Genomic DNA, 17333 nt, shown 5'->3' with positions numbered 1-17333 from the left:
CCCCCTTCTCATCCGAACCCTACCTCACAAAAACAGGGGTCCCCCAAGGGTCAATCATCTCACCTTTGCTTTTTAACATCTACATGATATCTTTACCAGAACTGATCAATGATTTCCATCTCACATGCTACAACTATGCAGATGACACACAAATACTACTTCAATTAGAAGACCCCAAAAACATTGAAAACTCACAAATCTTCAGTTGCCTCAGAGCCGTTGATCAGTGGATGACCTGGAGCCATCTCAAACTAAATACCTCCAAAACAGAAATACTCATATGTGGTGACTGGAAAAATGATGACCCTCTGTGCGTCTGGCCTGACGATCTCGGACCACCTCCTCAATTATCCAAGGAAGTTAAAAACCTAGGAATCACCATGGATTCCAAGCTCACTATGAATGCCCAAGTAGACAAATTAGCACACACAAGCTTCATCACCTTAAAGACTTTACAACGCATCTTCCCCCACCTCGGATTTCCACACAAGGTGCAAGCTACTATCTCACTTGTATTATCCAAACTGGATTATGCCAATAGCCTCTACCATGGATCATCTCTATCTGTTATGAAAAAACTACAAAGTATCCAGAATTCCGCAGCCAGGCTACTATTACATGTAAAGCCGCAAGCCCACATCTCCCCTGCCTTGAGGGCACTACACTGGTTACCCATTGCCAGAAGATGCACTTTCAAACTGCTTTGTATCACCCACAAAGCTATACATGGAACAGGACCACTTTTTATCAGAAAGAAAATTACCAAATACATCCAACAAAGAACCCTCCGCTCAAGACTGGCACCCCGCCTTAGAACACCACCATTCAAGAAAAAGACTGTAGGTGGTACATCCTTCTCCGTCCAAGCAGACAAACTATGTAATTCATTACCCCCAACCATAAGAGCCACAGATAACTTTCTTGTTTTCAGAAAACTACTCAAGAGTTGGCTCTTTCCTTCATAACCACCTTTTTCAAACAACTATGAACTGCATATGCCTATGTGGATAAATATTTTTTTCAGATTATATGTATATTTCTATTTATTTATAGTTTATTTGGAAAATATGTATTGCTACTGTCATAACAATAAAATACACACACACTCTTTTAAACCTGTCTGACTAAGTATTTTTTACCCATGATTCTAATTATGTATTATATGTGCATATGTGTGTGTATTCATGTGTGTGTGTGTATAAATATATATATATATATATATATATATATATATATATATGTGTATGTATGTGTATATGTTGTTTCTGTGCTTGGCATGTTTGTGGATCATTGCATGGCTCCTGGTTTTTGGGTTGTTATACTAGATATCTATGAATTTCTGCTCTCATTTTATCACACTTATCTACTCATCACTCTTATGTCATGTCTCTATCAAACTATCCTCCATTCTCACTCTGACTCATCCCAAATCCCTTCGACCACTTTAATCTCCTAAATATCTCTGCATAACTCTTCCCTTCACCTCCACATCTAACTCACCAAACCTCACTCTACCTCTGTGACCTCCCACACAACCCTACTAAATTCTCCTGCATTCATCTCACCCTGCTACTATGCTCTCCCTAACCCTTCCACATACTCTTACCCCTCCGCCCCCCTTTATTCATCCCAAGCCTTTGGGTTGAGTAAATGAAGGATATACTCCCAATTAACACTTCTGGATTTCTTTCCTCCTCCACCCCTCCATTACTCCAGTCAATCTAACTAACAAACTCTCATATCCGCGGCTCAAATTAACTCATAATAATACTAAAACTGTACTCATTATTAAATGATACTAATCCATCTCTAATTCTTGTTGGGTTCCGGAGTAGCGTGCTACTCATCGAAAAGCGCTTCGGCGCCTCGTCAGGGGTGGTAAGCGCTATATAAATACGATTACAATACAATACAATACAATTCACCTCCTGTTTAAAACACATTCCGGTAGGCAGATATGAAAGGCTGGGAGATAGTTACATCCATGAGGTGTGGGAGCTTCCCTTCTTATACAAATGTCTCAGTGGCATGAAAGAAGTCTTTTTTAGCGGTAGTGAATGTGAGACTTCAGTCAGCCATTCAATGGTTTGTAAACAGCTGTCCTTGCATGGGTTGTGTAACGCGTCTGCAGCGAACTTGGCTTGTTATCTGAAGGGAGTTCCAGTCCCCTTGATTAGACATATGTTCCAGGTGCTTTCAAACGGCAGCTATATCCTCCTCAACGGTGAAGACTGTTGTGGTATGCGAGCCGGAATAGTTTATGTTGTTTCGGTCTCTAAGGTCATTACATGCTGAGGGAACGTACTTTTTCCCCCCACTAAGATTAAAGAGGTAGCTGACATTTGGCCTCAAATTGCTACTTCAAATGTGAATTTTGACTAGTTGAGCAGACTCAAGGCTTTGTTGTTTCAAAAGCATGTGGCCCTTACATTTGCACGCAAGACCTACGCCCTTCAGGTGGCAAGGTCGTCAGCAGAAATACAGTCCCTTTTCAATACAAACTTTCCGAGACACTTTGGTGAACTCGTGGGACGGATATTTAATGCGTCCAGTTCAACTGGAATCGCACACTTCTTTAAAGCTGTTGGTTCCGGTTTCATTCACACCTTCTCCTCCATATTCGGTTTAATACTATAAGCAATCCACTCAATCTTTTCAAGTATTTTTGGGGGATTTCCAATATCTTTGGCTTTATTATCTGGCATTTTGCTGTTGCTATTTTTTATGCTCAATGGCTGTCCCGTCGCAACAAGGAGGAATGAAAGCGCTCCCATCAGTGCAGCTGTTTCGTGAATGTATGATGCAGTATTTTGGAGCAACACTACTGGAGCAATTGGAGTGTGGCTGGTCTTTGTCATTCAGACCGGTTTTACATTGTGTGAAGCCCGTGTTTTGGTGCCTCTGGTGCTCTTTCAAACACGCACTGGAAGTCTGTCTTTCTACGCATCGCTTGCTTTCATTGGATTCTGATCTGTTGATGTTCTCACTGAGGGCTCATTACCAGACATGCGTGTTGAGGCTGCGTTTGCTACGGGAAGCTACTTATGAGTTGCCATTCCTGGAGGATGTAGCTTGTCACACATCATTGGGCACACCACGGAATGCCGCCTTGGCTGAGGCTATGGAACACGACTGCTCCTTGATCCTTCTTGGCAATTACTTTCCAACTTTAACATCGGCCGAAGTAGAAGATTTCCTGTCCTCTATGGTCCCGGAATCGATTGGAACTTTTCAAAATTGACTTTGCTTTTTGAAATTTGGTTTTACGCTACATGATCATGTTTTAAATTGTCCCTTTACATGCTCACGTGTCCCTTCGACTTGTCATCATTGACCTTGCTTTTATATATATATATTAGGTTGAGCTTTTTGTAGCAATTTTATATCGCTGTAGGCTTTGAACCACTTTCAACCAAGAAGGGGAGGCTGTTGTGTAGCCATTTTAGACATATCTCCATGCACGTTATTTTAACACACTAGGCCATGCCGCTGTGTACCATAACCTAGATATATTTTATCTTGCTTTATTTTATTATTGTTACAATAGCAACTTTTACGGTCTTGTTTTATTTTCTGTCTATCTAACTGTTTTTGCCTAGACCAGCACTCTGTTCTCAAACAAGACATTCTTGCTCACTCTGTGCTTCTTCCAAGGCTACAGCACGGTACATTGCCTGTGAAAGTGGTAGAAGTTTAGTCTCAAACATTCGTAGAAAACACACATCTTTACGTAGGAACATTTTCTTAGAACATCAGCTATGTTGTTATAAAAACACTTCTTGTCCCTTACACGTTAGAGGGAGATTCCAGCCAGGGAACCACGACTGTATGCTGATTGCTGAATGCTTCACTACAGATGCTAATGCAGACCGCAGGCCTTTGCTCAGGTATGGGGGATGATGTCTTCCCATGGGAACCTGAAGGGCAGAATTAGACCTTAACATGCTGTGCTTCATCATAGCTTAGGCAGGAGCAAGTGTATTGACTACAGTGACAATATGATAGCGTTGTTTTTATGCTTCACTCTTCTCGTCACAATTTTAATACTGTCATGTTGTGTTGTCCTGGTTATTGCAGCTCACGCTTTGCTATCTAAGATGCAGTCATTTTAATAAACTCATTATTGAAACATGTACTGCTTCTGTTTGTCATTTATATATGAGATTGAATTGTAAATGAGAGAAACGGATGAGACCCGAGTGACCACGACTTGCCTGAGAAGCCAAATATGTCATGCGCTCGGCTGCCCAATCATCACTATCCTTTGGTAGAGATGAGGCACTGCTAGTTAGCCGGATTGGTGGGACAGGTGTCACCTGCAGTGGGTTAGACTTAGTCCCCCACAACACGGGCGATCCTGCCTCTCAAAATCCAGTATTTTCATTAAAATAATAAGAGCCTACGCGACAATGGTCTACACACATGTTGTCTACTTCCTGTGTCTATGTGGACACCTCTCTACTGTGGCTACACAACAGAAAGATGAACAGTGTGGACATGACTCCACACGGTCTTCACACCGGATAACTTACAAGGATAAAGAAACTTATATAAACGTACTGTGTGAAAGAAAGAATTTACCAAAGTGTTAATGTATGAAAATGTCCTTTGTTTTTCTTGTGACTTGTAAATGGTAACCTTTGAATAAAGCTAATACCCAAAAATAAACAGTTTTTAGCTGGACTCATATAATTTGCATTTGCAGTGGTAAGATCTGCCTGGAGCAGTATGTGAGTGTGAAAAGGTCTTCAGTTTCGTCTTGAAATACCAGAGACTTCGGCGCTCTCCACCGGGCTCCTTTGAGATCACATCATGATGTTGAACAGTATTAGCACATAAATGAATAAAAAACTGGCTGAAGTGTACATGCACATGTGTGCATATGTTCCACGTGCTATAGTGTGATGACATATGTGCCAGTCTGTGGGGTCCAAGGGTAGTCAGAAGTTACTATGCCACAGTTGTATCAATGAGGACTGTGTACTTCCTGTGCCCTGGGGCATTCGTACTCTGGTCCCTCAAACTAGGGTGGAAGCCCCCCTTTAGCACATGACTCTCAGAATAACAAGTCAGAGCAGACATTAGTGTAACTGGGTACTCACACTTGTGAAAGGCACAAGTGCAAGTAGTGAACTGCAACCTGACCTCACAGCATACACTTTAGACATCCTTTGTAAACACACACACATATTTTCAGTCTAACTTGTTTACATTTTACATCAATAAATATGGTAATATTTGTACTTGAAATGTTTAATTTACCTACCATTGGCGCATATTCCTAGTACCTTATATTTTAACTTTTCTCCATTCGGGTGTATTCAATTGGTATAATGTCAGAAAGGGAGAAGACGACCGAGAATGCCTAAGAATGTGCGCTTACATGCTTTTAAGAACATATGTCTGGTGTTGTGACAAAACAGCAGTGACCACTTCAGCTCAGCACTTGCTTCTTCCTCTGCTGTCCCAAAATACTGTGGAATTACTAGTCTCTGCGCCTCTGACAAGGCTGCTGACATCCAATTGATGATTCGTAGGCTTGTGGGCTGTGAGTGCTTTGGCTGTGCTGCCCCCTGGCGGTCACTCTGTGAAGATGCAGGTACCTGGGAACAACCCAGACTACCTCTGAGCTGCTTCTTCTCTGTGTGAACCAATCCAGTGTCAGGACTGGAGTCAGTGCTGTTAGTAGATAGAGAAGGAGTATAACTCGAGCCCCAGGAGGGCAGCCTGGAGCCTGTGACAGGTGCAGGGGAGTGTCATCAAGGAAGCAGCTGGAAGATAACTGGAGAGGGGTCTGTGGGGCCATCAGTCTGGTGAGGAAACCCAGGAGTCAAGGGGTGTCCTGGGGGAGGGGCGTGGCTTTGTCTGGCTCAAGGGGAGGGGTTAGTAATAGTCAATTCAGGGACTGCTGCTGTCCTCCGTGTCCTGGGCTCTGTGTATGTGTAGAAGTTCTAAGGTTGTAAATAATTAGACCTAACAGGTTGTGGCAGAAATTATGACTTCTGGTCATTCCTTCTGGTTTGTCAGAAGTGAGGTGTCTGTTACCCCAATTGATTGTGTACTACTGAGAAGAACAATATAACTCTCAGTGTACGTAATGTCGTGTGACCTTGGGAGACACCTCACATACACTGAGCTGTATGAAGAGTTCACAGTTCCCATATGGTCTAGCGGTTATGATTCCTGGTTATTCACCCAAGCGGCCCGGGTTCAACGCCTTGTATGGGAAATCCACTTAGTTTTTTTCACTACTCAGACATTTTAAACTTTCTCCGTTTTTTTCTATAAACCTAAATGTGCCTAAAGTCTTAATAAATGTCACTTGCTTTGTCTTCTGCTTCCATCTAATGCCGTTAGAGGTTTACACCGACCCCCAAATCTACTGCCCTCTCTCCCTAGCCCTTGACCTGTACATTAATGCTATGAAGGGTTATTCCCTGTTTTTCTTTTATTGCACAACAAAAAGTACAGATTATATAGAGAGACCTGGGCACAGAGAAGAAGGCAGCAATTCACTGCAGTCCCACCATGGGAAATTCTCATTTTATTACCTGCCCCGTCCACACTGTGGGTTCATCATTTGTTTTATGACATGATTCCCTTGCTTTGTTGTTTCTAGTATAAGACTTGAGTACTTTAGGTGTTTTAAATCATCTGTGATATTGCAGCTGCTGTTTGCAGTGTCCACATTTTGCAACCAGTGTGGTTTGTACCCTCACTGCTGCTCTCTCACATAGGGTAGGCTGAACGCTACCTGTAGTATCAGACACCAGAGATGCCTCCTGTACCTGGCATAAAACTCTGCTTCTTTGTAACAAATGCTGGGGTGAAGGTCTGCTGCATTCACAGTGACCCACTGACTCTTTTACAAAGGTTCCCAGCCGTGCAAGGACTCTTGGTGGTTAGTTAAGGGGCCATGCCAAATGGAGATTTCGAAGCATCAGCCGAGACGTTTTCTTTGTTTCTGCATCAGCAAAAGTATATTTCTGTTTTTATGTTATTACTTGTGAAATACACATTTTAGTTGTGCTGTTGGACTTGTCATGTTTGATTTACAGTGTGAACGAATTCAAGCGATAGACAGTAGGTGGCGACTGACACTGCTTCAGGACTCCTAGGGTTGAGGATCGTGGACGTTGGTTCCATCGTGTAATGATTAGCACTCTGGACTCTGAATCCAGCAATCTGAGTTCCAATATCGGTAGGACCTGGAATGTTTGTAATAATACTTTTGTTTTAATTTATTGCAGGTCTTGAGCAGGAAACCATTTGTATCTGTGACATAACCCGTCTCTTCCTGTTTTCATTCCTTTCGTGGTTTCTGCGGCTTGGGGGCATCTATACATTATTCTATAGGCGCTGCTGGGGGCACGTGATGCTACACACAGGTGTTGTCTACGTCCTGTGTCTGTGTGGACACCTCTCTACTCTGGCTACACAACAGTAAGATGCACAGTGTGGACCTGACTCCACGCGGCCTTCACACTGGATAACTTACAAGGAGAGAGAAACTTACGGAAATGTACGGTGTGAAAGCACGACTTTACCAAAGTGTTAATGTATGAAATTGCCCTTTGCTTTTTTTTGTGAGTTGCAAATGGTAACCTTTGACTAAAGCAAGTACCCAAAAATAAACAGTTTTCAGCTGGACTCATATAACTTGCATTTGCAGTGGAAGATCTGCCTGGAGCAGTATATGAGTGTGAAAAGGTCTCTAGTTTTGTCTTGAAATACCAGAGACTTCGGCGCTCTCCACCTTTCTCCTTCGACATCACATCCTGATGCTGAACAGTATTAGCACATAAATGAATAAAAAACTGGCTGACGTGTACATGCACGTGTGCATACGTACCACGGTGCTATAGTCTGATGACATATATGTGCCAGTCTGTGGGGTCAAAGGGCAGTCAGAAGTTACTGGGCCACAGTTGTATCAATGAGGACTGTGTACTTCCTGTGCCCTGGGGCATTCGTACTCTGGTCCCTCAAACTAGGGTGGAAGCCCCCCTTTAGCACATGACTCTCAGAATAACAAGTCAGAGCAGACATTAGTGTAACTGGGTACTAACACTTGTGAAAGGCGCAAGTGCAAGTAGTGAACTGCAACCTGACCTCACAGCATACACTTTAGACATCCTTTGTAAACACACACACATATTTTCAGTCTAACTCGTTTACATTTTACATCAATAAATATGGTAATATTTGTACTTGAAATGTTTAATTTGCCTACCTTTGGCGCATATTCCTAGTACCTTATATTTTAACTTTTCTCCATTCGGGTGTATACAATTGGTATAATGTCAGAAAGGGAGAAGACGACCGAGAATGCCTAAGAATGTGCGCTTACATGCTTTTAAGAACATATGTCTGGTGTTGTGACAAAACAGCAGTGACCACTTCAGCTCAGCACTTGCTTCTTCCTCTGCTGTTCCAAAATACTGTGGAATTACTAGTCTCTGCGCCTCTGACAAGGCTGCTGACATCCAATTGATGATTCGTAGGCTTGTGGGCTGTGAGTGCTTTGGCTGTGCTGCCCCCTGGCGGTCACTCTGTGAAGATGCAGGTACCTGGGAACAACCCAGACTACTTCTGAGCTGCTTCTTCTCTGTGTGAACCAATCCAGTGTCAGGACTGGAGTCGGTGCTGTTAGTAGATAGAGAAGGAGTATAACTCGAGCCCCAGGAGGGCAGCCTGGAGCCTGTGACAGGTGCAGGGGAGTGTCGTCAGGGAACCAGCTGGAAGATAACTGGAGAGGGGTCTGTGGGGCCATCAGTCTGGTGAGGAAACCCAGGAGTCAAGGGGTGTCCTGGGGGAGGGGCGTGGCTTTGTCTGGCTCAAGGGGAGGGGTTAGTAATAGTCAATGCAGGGACTGCTGCTGTCCTCCGTGTCCTGGGCTCTGTGTATGTGTAGAAGTTCTAAGGTTGTAAATAATGAGACCTGACAGGTTGTGGCAGAAATGATGACTTCTGGTCATTCCTTCTCTTTTGTCAGAAGTGAAGTGTCTGTTACCCCAATTGATTGTGTACTACTGAGAAGAAGAATATAACTCTCAGTGTACGGAATGCAGTGTGACCTTGGGAGACACCTCACATACACTGAGCTGTATGAAGAGGTCACAGTTCCCATATGGTCTAGCGGTTAGGATTACTGGTTTTCACCCAGGCGGCCCGGGTTCGACTCCTGGTATGGGAAGTCCCTTTTTTTTTTTCACTACTCAGACATTTTAATCTTTCTCAGTTATTTTCTATAAACCTAAATGCACCTAAAGTCTTAATAAATGTCACTTGCTTTGTCTTCTGCTTCCATCTAATGCCGTCAGAGGTTTACACCGACCCCCAAATCTACTGCCCTCTCTCCCCAGCCCTTGACCTGTACATTAATACTATGAAGGGTTATTCCTTGTTTTTCTTTTATTGCACAACAAAAAGTACAGATTATATAATGAGACCGGGGCACAGAGAAGAAGGCAGCAATTGACTGTGGTCCCACCATGGGAAATTCGCATTTTATTACCTGCCCCGTCCATACTGTGGGTTCATCATTTGGTATATGACATGATTCCCCTGCTGTGTTGTTTCTAGTTTAAAACTTGAGCACTTTATGTGTTTTATATCATCTGTGATATTGAATTTGCTGTTTGCAGTGTCCACATTTTGCAACCAGTGTGCTTTGTACCCTCACTGCTGCTCTCTCAGAGAGGGTAGGCTGAACACTACCGGTAGTATCAGACACCAGAGATGCCTCCTGTACCTGGAATAAAACTCTGCTTCTTTGTAAGAAATACAGGGGTGAAGATCTGCTGCATTCACAGTGATCCACTGAGTCTTTTACAAAGGTTCCCAGCCGTGCAAAGACTCTTGGTGGTTAAAGGGGCCATGCTAAATGGAGATTTCGAAGCATCAGACGAGATGTTTTCTTTGTTTCTGCATCAGCAAAAGTATATGTCTGTTTTTATGTTATTACTTGTGAAATACACATTTTAGTTGTGCTGTTGGACTTGTCATGTTTGATTTACAGTGTGAGCGAATTCAAGCGATAGACAGTAGGTGGCGACTGACACTGCTTCAGGACTCCTAGGGTTGAGGATCGTGGACGTTGGTTCCATTGTGTAATGATTAGCACTCTGGACTCTGAATCCAGCAATCTGAGTTCCAATATCGGTAGGACCTGGAACGTTTGTAATAATACTTTTGTTTTAATTTATTGCAGGTCTTGAGCAGGAAACCATTTGTATCTCTGACATAACCCGTCTCTTTCTGTTTTCATTCCTTTCGTGGTTTCTGCGGCTTGGGGGCATCTATACATTATTCTATAGGCGTTGCTGGGGGCATGTGATGCTACACACAGGTGTTGTCTACGTCCTGTGTCTGTGTGGACACCACTCTACTCTGGCTACACAACAGTAAGATGCACAGTGTGGACCTGACTCCACGCGGCCTTCACACCGGATAACTTACAAGGAGAGAGAAACTTACGGAAATGTACGGTGTGAAAGAACGACTTTACCAAAGTGTTAATGTATGAAATTGCCCTTTGCTTTTTTTTGGTGAGTTGCAAATGGTAACCTTTGACTAAAGCAAGTACCCAAAAATAAACAGTTTTCAGCTGGACTCATATAACTTGCATTTGCAGTGGAAGATCTGCCTGGAGCAGTATATGAGTGTGAAAAGGTCTCTAGTTTTGTCTTGAAATACCAGAGACTTCGGCGCTCTCCACCTTTCTCCTTCGACATCACATCCTGATGCTGAACAGTATTAGCACATAAATGAATAAAAAACTGGCTGACGTGTACATGCACATGTGTGCATATGTACCACGGTGCTATAGTCTGATGACATATATGTGCCAGTCTGTGGGGTCAAAAACAGTCAGAAGTTACTGGGCCACAGTTGTATCAATGAGGACTGTGTACTTCCTGTGCCCTGGGGCATTCGTACTCTGGTCCCACAAACTAGGGTCGAAGCCCCCCTTTAGCACATGACTCTCAGAATAACAAGTCAGAGCAGACATTAGTGTAACTGGGTACTCACACTTGTGAAAGGCGCAAGTGCAAGTAGTGAACTGCAACCTGACCTCACAGCATACACTTTAGACATCCTTTGTAAACACACACACATATTTTCAGTCTAACTTGTTTACATTTTACATCAATAAATATGGTAATATTTGTACTTGAAATGTTTAATTTGCCTACCTTTGGCGCATATTCCTAGTACCTTATATTTTAACTTTTCTCCATTCGGGTGTATACAATTGGTATAATGTCAGAAAGGGAGAAGACGACCGAGAATGCCTAAGAATGTGCGCTTACATGCTTTTAAGAACATATGTCTGGTGTTGTGACAAAACAGCAGTGACCACTTCAGCTCAGCACTTGCTTCTTCCTCTGCTGTCCCAAAATACTGTGGAATTACTAGTCTCTGCGCCTCTGACAAGGCTGCTGACATCCAATTGATGATTCGTAGGCTTGTGGGCTGTGAGTGCTTTGGCTGTGCAGCCCCCTGGCGGTCACTCTGTGAAGATGCAGGTACCTGGGAACAACCCAGACTACTTCTGAGCTGCTTCTTCTTTGTGTGAACCAATCCAGTGTCAGGACTGGAGTCGGTGCTGTTAGTAGATAGAGAAGGAGTATAACTCGAGCCCCAGGAGGGCAGCCTGGAACCTGTGACAGGTGCAGGGGAGTGTCGTCAGGGAAGCAGCTGGAAGATAACTGGAGAGGGGTCTGTGGGGCCATCAGTCTGGTGAGGAAACCCAGGAGTCAAGGGGTGTCCTGGGGGAGGGGCGTGGCTTTGTCTGGCTCAAGGGGAGGGGTTAGTAATAGTCAATGCAGGGACTGCTGCTGTCCTCCGTGTCCTGGGCTCTGTGTATGTGTAGAAGTTCTAAGGTTGTAAATAATGAGACCTGACAGGTTGTGGCAGAAATGATGACTTCTGGTCATTCCTTCTCTTTTGTCAGAAGTGAGGTGTCTGTTACCCCAATTGATTGTGTACTACTGAGAAGAACAATATAACTCTCAGTGCACGGAATGCAGTGTGACCTTGGGAGACACCTCACATACACTGAGCTGTATGAAGAGTTCCCAGTTCCCATATGGTCTAGCGGTTAGGATTACTGGTTTTCACCCAGGCGGCCCGGGTTCGACTCCCGGTATGGGAAATCCATTTTTTTTTTTTCACTACTCAGACATTTTAATCTTTCTCAGTTATTTTCTATAAACCTAAATGCACCTAAAGTCTTAATAAATGTCACTTGCTTTGTCTTCTGCTTCCATCTAATGCCGTCAGAAGTTTACACTGACCCCCAAATCTACTGCCCTCTCTCCCCAGCCCTTGACCTGTACATTAATACTATGAAGGGTTATTCCTTGTTTTTCTTTTATTGCACAACAAAAAGTACAGATTATATAATGAGACCAGGGCACGGAGAAAAGAAGGCAGCAATTGACTGTGGTCCCACCATGGGAAATTCGCATTTTATTACCTGCCCCATCCATACTGTGGGTTCATCATTTGTTTTATGACATGATTTCCCTGCTGTGTTGTTTCTAGTTTAAGACTTGAGCACTTTATGTGTTTTATATCATCTGTGATATTGCATTTGCTGTTTGCAGTGTCCACATTTTGCAACCAGTGTGCTTTGTACCCTCACTGCTGCTCTCTCAGAGAGGGTAGGCTGAACACTACCAGTAGTATCAGACACCAGAGATGCCTCCTGTACCTGGAATAAAACTCTGCTTCTTTGTAAGAAATACAGGGGTGAAGATCTGCTGCATTCACAGTGACCCACTGAGTCTTTTACAAAGGTTCCCAGCCGTGCAAAGACTCTTGGTGGTTAGTTAAGGGGCCATGCTAAATGGAGATTTCAAAGCATCAGACGAGACGTTTTCTTTGTTTCTACATCAGCAAAAGTATATTTCTGTTTTTATGTTATTACTTGTGAAATACACATTTTAGTTGTGCTGTTGGACTTGTCATGTTTGATTTACAGTGTGAACGAATTCAAGCGATAGACAGTAGGTGGCGACTGACACTGCTTCAGGACTCCTAGGGTTGAGGATCTTGGACGTTGGTTCCATTGTGTAATGATTAGCACTCTGGACTCTGAATCCAGCAATCTGAGTTCCAATATCGGTAGGACCTGGAATGTTTGTAATAATACTTTTGTTTTAATTTATTGCAGGTCTTGAGCAGGAAACCATTTGTATCTCTGACATAACCCGTCTCTTCCTGTTTTCATTCCTTTCGTGGTTTCTGCGGCTTGGGGGCATCTATACATTATTCTATAGGCGCTGCTGGGGGCACGTGATGCTACACACAGGTGTTGTCTACGTCCTGTGTCTGTGTGGACACCTCTCTACTCTGGCTACACAACAGTAAGATGCACAGTGTGGACATGACTCCACGCGGCCTTCACACCGGATAACTTACAAGGAGAGAGAAACTTACGGAAATGTACGGTGTGAAAGAACGACTTTACCAAAGTGTTAATGTATGAAATTGCCCTTTGCTTTTTTTTTTGTGAGTTGCAAATGGTAACCTTTGACTAAAGCAAGTACCCAAAAATAAACAGTTTTCAGCTGGACTCATATAACTTGCATTTGCAGTGGAAGATCTGCCTGGAGCAGTATATGAGTGTGAAAAGGTCTCTAGTTTTGTCTTGAAATAACAGAGACTTCGGCACTCTCCACCTTTCTCCTTCGACATCACATCCTGATGCTGAACAGTATTAGCACATAAATGAATAAAAAACTGGCTGACGTGTACATGCACATGTGTGCATATGTACCACGGTGCTATAGTCTGATGACATATATGTGCCAGTCTGTGGGGTCAAAGGGCAGTCAGAAGTTACTGGGCCACAGTTGTATCAATTAGGACTGTGTACTTCCTGTGCCCTGGGGCATTCGTACTCTGGTCCCTCAAACTAGGGTGGAAGCCCCCCTTTAGCACATGACTCTCAGAATAACAAGTCAGAGCAGACATTAGTGTAACTGGGTACTCACACTTGTGAAAGGCGCAAGTGCAAGTAGTGAACTGCAACCTGACCTCACAGCATACACTTTAGACATCCTTTGTAAACACACACACATATTTTCAGTCTAACTCGTTTACATTTTACATCAATAAATATGGTAATATTTGTACTTGAAATGTTTAATTTGCCTACCTTTGGCGCATATTCCTAGTACCTTATATTTTAACTTTTCTCCATTCGGGTGTATACAATTGGTATAATGTCAGAAAGGGAGAAGACGACCGAGAATGCCTAAGAATGTGCGCTTACATGCTTTTAAGAACATATGTCTGGTGTTGTGACAAAACAGCAGTGACCACTTCAGCTCAGCACTTGCTTCTTCCTCTGCTGTCCCAAAATACTGCGGAATTACTAGTCTCTGCGCCTCTGACAAGGCTGCTGACATCCATTTGATGATTCGTAGGCTTGTGGGCTGTGAGTGCTTTGGCTGTGCTGCCCCCTGGCGGTCACTCTGTGAAGATGCAGGTACGTGGGAACAACCCAGACTACTTCTGAGCTGCTTCTTCTCTGTGTGAACCAATCCAGTGTCAGGACTGGAGTCGGTGCTGTTAGTAGATAGAGAAGGAGTATAACTCGAGCCCCAGGAGGGCAGCCTGGAGCCTGTGACAGGTGCAGGGGAGTGTCGTCAGGGAAGCAGCTGGAAGATAACTGGAGAGGGGTCTGTGGGGCCATCAGTCTGATGAGAAAACCCAAGAGTCAAGGGGTGTCCTGGGGGAGGGGCGTGGCTTTGTCTGGCTCAAGGGGAGGGGTTAGTAATAGTCAATGCAGGGACTGCTGCTGTCCTCCGTGTCCTGGGCTCTGTGTATGTGTAGAAGTTCTAAGGTTGTAAATAATGAGACCTGACAGGTTGTGGCAGAAATGATGACTTCTGGTCATTCCTTCTCTTTTCTCAGAAGTGAGGTGTCTGTTACGCCAATTGATTGTGTACTACTGAGAAGAACAATATAACTCTCAGTGTACGGAATGTACTGTGACCTTGGGAGACACCTCACATACACTGAGCTGTATGAAGAGGTCACAGTTCCCATATGGTCTAGCGGTTAGGATTCCTGGTATTCACCCAGGCGGCCCGGGTTTGACTCCAGGTATGGGAAATCCATTTTTTTTTTCCCACTACTCAGACATTTTAATCTTTCTCAGTTTTTTTCTATAAACCTAAATGCACCTAAAGTCTTAATAAATGTCACTCGCTTTGTCTTCTGATGCATCTAATGCCGTCAGAGGTTTACATCGACCCCCAAATCTACTGCCCTCTCTCCCCAGCCCTTGACCTGTACATTAATACTATGAAGGGTTATTCCTTGTTTTTCTTTTATTGCACAACAAAAAGTACAGATTATATAATGAGACCGGGGCACAGAGAAGAAGGCAGCAATTGACTGTGGTCCCACCATGGGAAATTCGCATTTTATTACCTGCCCCGTCCATACTGTGGGTTCATCATTTGTTTTATGACATGATTCCCCTGCTGTGTTGTTTCTAGTATAAGACTTGAGCACTTTATGTGTTTTATATCATCTGTGATATTGCAGCTGCTGTTTGCAGTGTCCACATTTTGCAACCAGTGTGCTTTGTACCCTCACTGCTGCTCTCTCAGAGAGGGTAGGCTGAACACTACAGGTAGTATCAGACACCAGAGATGCCTCCTGTACCTGGAATAAAACTCTGCTTCTTTGTAAGAAATACAGGGGTGAAGATCTGCTGCATTCACAGTGACCCACTGAGTCTTCTACAAAGGTTCCCAGCCGTGCAAAGCCTCTTGGTGGTTAGTTAAGGGGCCATGCTAAATGGAGATTTCAAAGCATCAGACGAGACGTTTTCTTTGTTTCTGCATCAGCAAAAGTATATTTCTGTTTTTATGTTATTACTTGTGAAATACACATTTTAGTTGTGCTGTTGGACTTGTCATGTTTGATTTACAGTGTGAACGAATTCAAGCGATAGACAGTAGGTGGCGACTGACACTGCTTCAGGACTCCTAGGGTTGAGGATCGTGGACGTTGGTTCCATCGTGTAATGATTAGCACTCTGGACTCTGAATCCAGCAATCTGAGTTCCAATATCGGTAGGACCTGGAATGTTTGTAATAATACTTTTGTTTTAATTTATTGCAGGTCTTGAGCAGGAAACCATTTGTATCTCTGACATAACCCGTCTCTTCCTGTTTTCATTCCCCTCGTGGTTTCTGCGGCTTGGGGGCATCTATACATTATTCTATAGGCGTTGCTGGGGGCACGTGATGCTACACACAGGTGTTGTCTACGTCCTGTGTCTGTGTGGACACCTCTCTACTCTGGCAACACAACAGTAAGATGCTCAGTGTGGACCTGACTCCACGCGGCCTTCACACCGGATAACTTACAAGGAGAGAGAAACTTACGGAAATGTACGGTGTGAAAGAACGACTTTACCAAAGTGTTAATGTATGAAATTGCCCTTTGCTTTTTTTTTGTGAGTTGCAAATGGTAACCTTTGACTAAAGCAAGTACCCAAAAATAAACAGTTTTCAGCTGGACTCATATGACTTGCATTTGCAGTGGAAGATCTGCCTGGAGCAGTATATGAGTGTGAAAAGGTCTCTAGTTTTGTCTTGAAATACCAGAGACTTCGGCGCTCTCCACCTTTCTCCTTCGACATCACATCCTGATGCTGAACAGTATTAGTACATAAATGAATAAAAAACTGGCTGACGTGTACATGCACATGTGTGCATATGTACCACGGTGCTATAGTCTGATGACATATATGTGCCAGTCTGTGGGGTCAAAGGGCAGTCAGAAGTTACTGGGCCCCAGTTGTATCAATGAGGACTGTGTACTTCCTGTGCCCTGGGGCATTCGTACTCTGGTCCTTCAAACTAGGGTGGAAGCCCCCCTTTAGCACATGACTCTCAGAATAACAAGTCAGAACAGACATTAGTGTAACTGGGTACTCACACTTGTGAAAGGCGCAAGTGCAAGTAGTGAACTGCAACCTGACCTCACAGCATACACTTTAGACATCCTTTGTAAACACACACACATATTTTCAGTCTAACTTGTTTACATTTTACATCAATAAATATGGTAATATTTGTACTTGAAATGTTTAATTTGCCTACCTTTGGCGCATATTCCTAGTACCTTATATTTGAACTTTTCTCCATTCGGGTGTATACAATTGGTATAATGTCAGAAAGGGAGAAGACGGCCGAGAATGCCTACGAATGTGCGCTTACATGCTTTTAAGAACATATGTCTGGTGTTGTGACAAAACAGCAGTGACCACTTCAGCTCAGCACTTGCTTCTTCCTCTGC

At 43.6% G+C, this 17333-nt stretch overlaps 2 non-coding genes across 2 annotated transcripts; both read left to right on the top strand.

Moving 5' to 3' along the window:
* Positions 1–9123: 9123 nt before the first annotated feature.
* Positions 9124–9195, top strand: TRNAE-UUC (transfer RNA glutamic acid (anticodon UUC)). The gene has a single exon. It is a non-coding gene; the product is annotated as a tRNA-Glu (tRNA).
* A 2892-nt stretch (positions 9196–12087) lies between these two features.
* On the top strand, positions 12088–12159 carry TRNAE-UUC (transfer RNA glutamic acid (anticodon UUC)). The gene has a single exon. It is a non-coding gene; the product is annotated as a tRNA-Glu (tRNA).
* The last annotated feature ends 5174 nt before the right edge of the window (positions 12160–17333 follow it).

This window comes from Pleurodeles waltl, unplaced genomic scaffold (assembly GCF_031143425.1).
Source record: "Pleurodeles waltl isolate 20211129_DDA unplaced genomic scaffold, aPleWal1.hap1.20221129 scaffold_39, whole genome shotgun sequence".
In the NCBI taxonomy this organism is placed as follows: Eukaryota; Metazoa; Chordata; class Amphibia; order Caudata; family Salamandridae; genus Pleurodeles; species Pleurodeles waltl.
The sequence above is the reverse complement of the archived record's forward strand: the minus strand, read 5'-3'. Positions and strand labels throughout refer to the sequence as shown.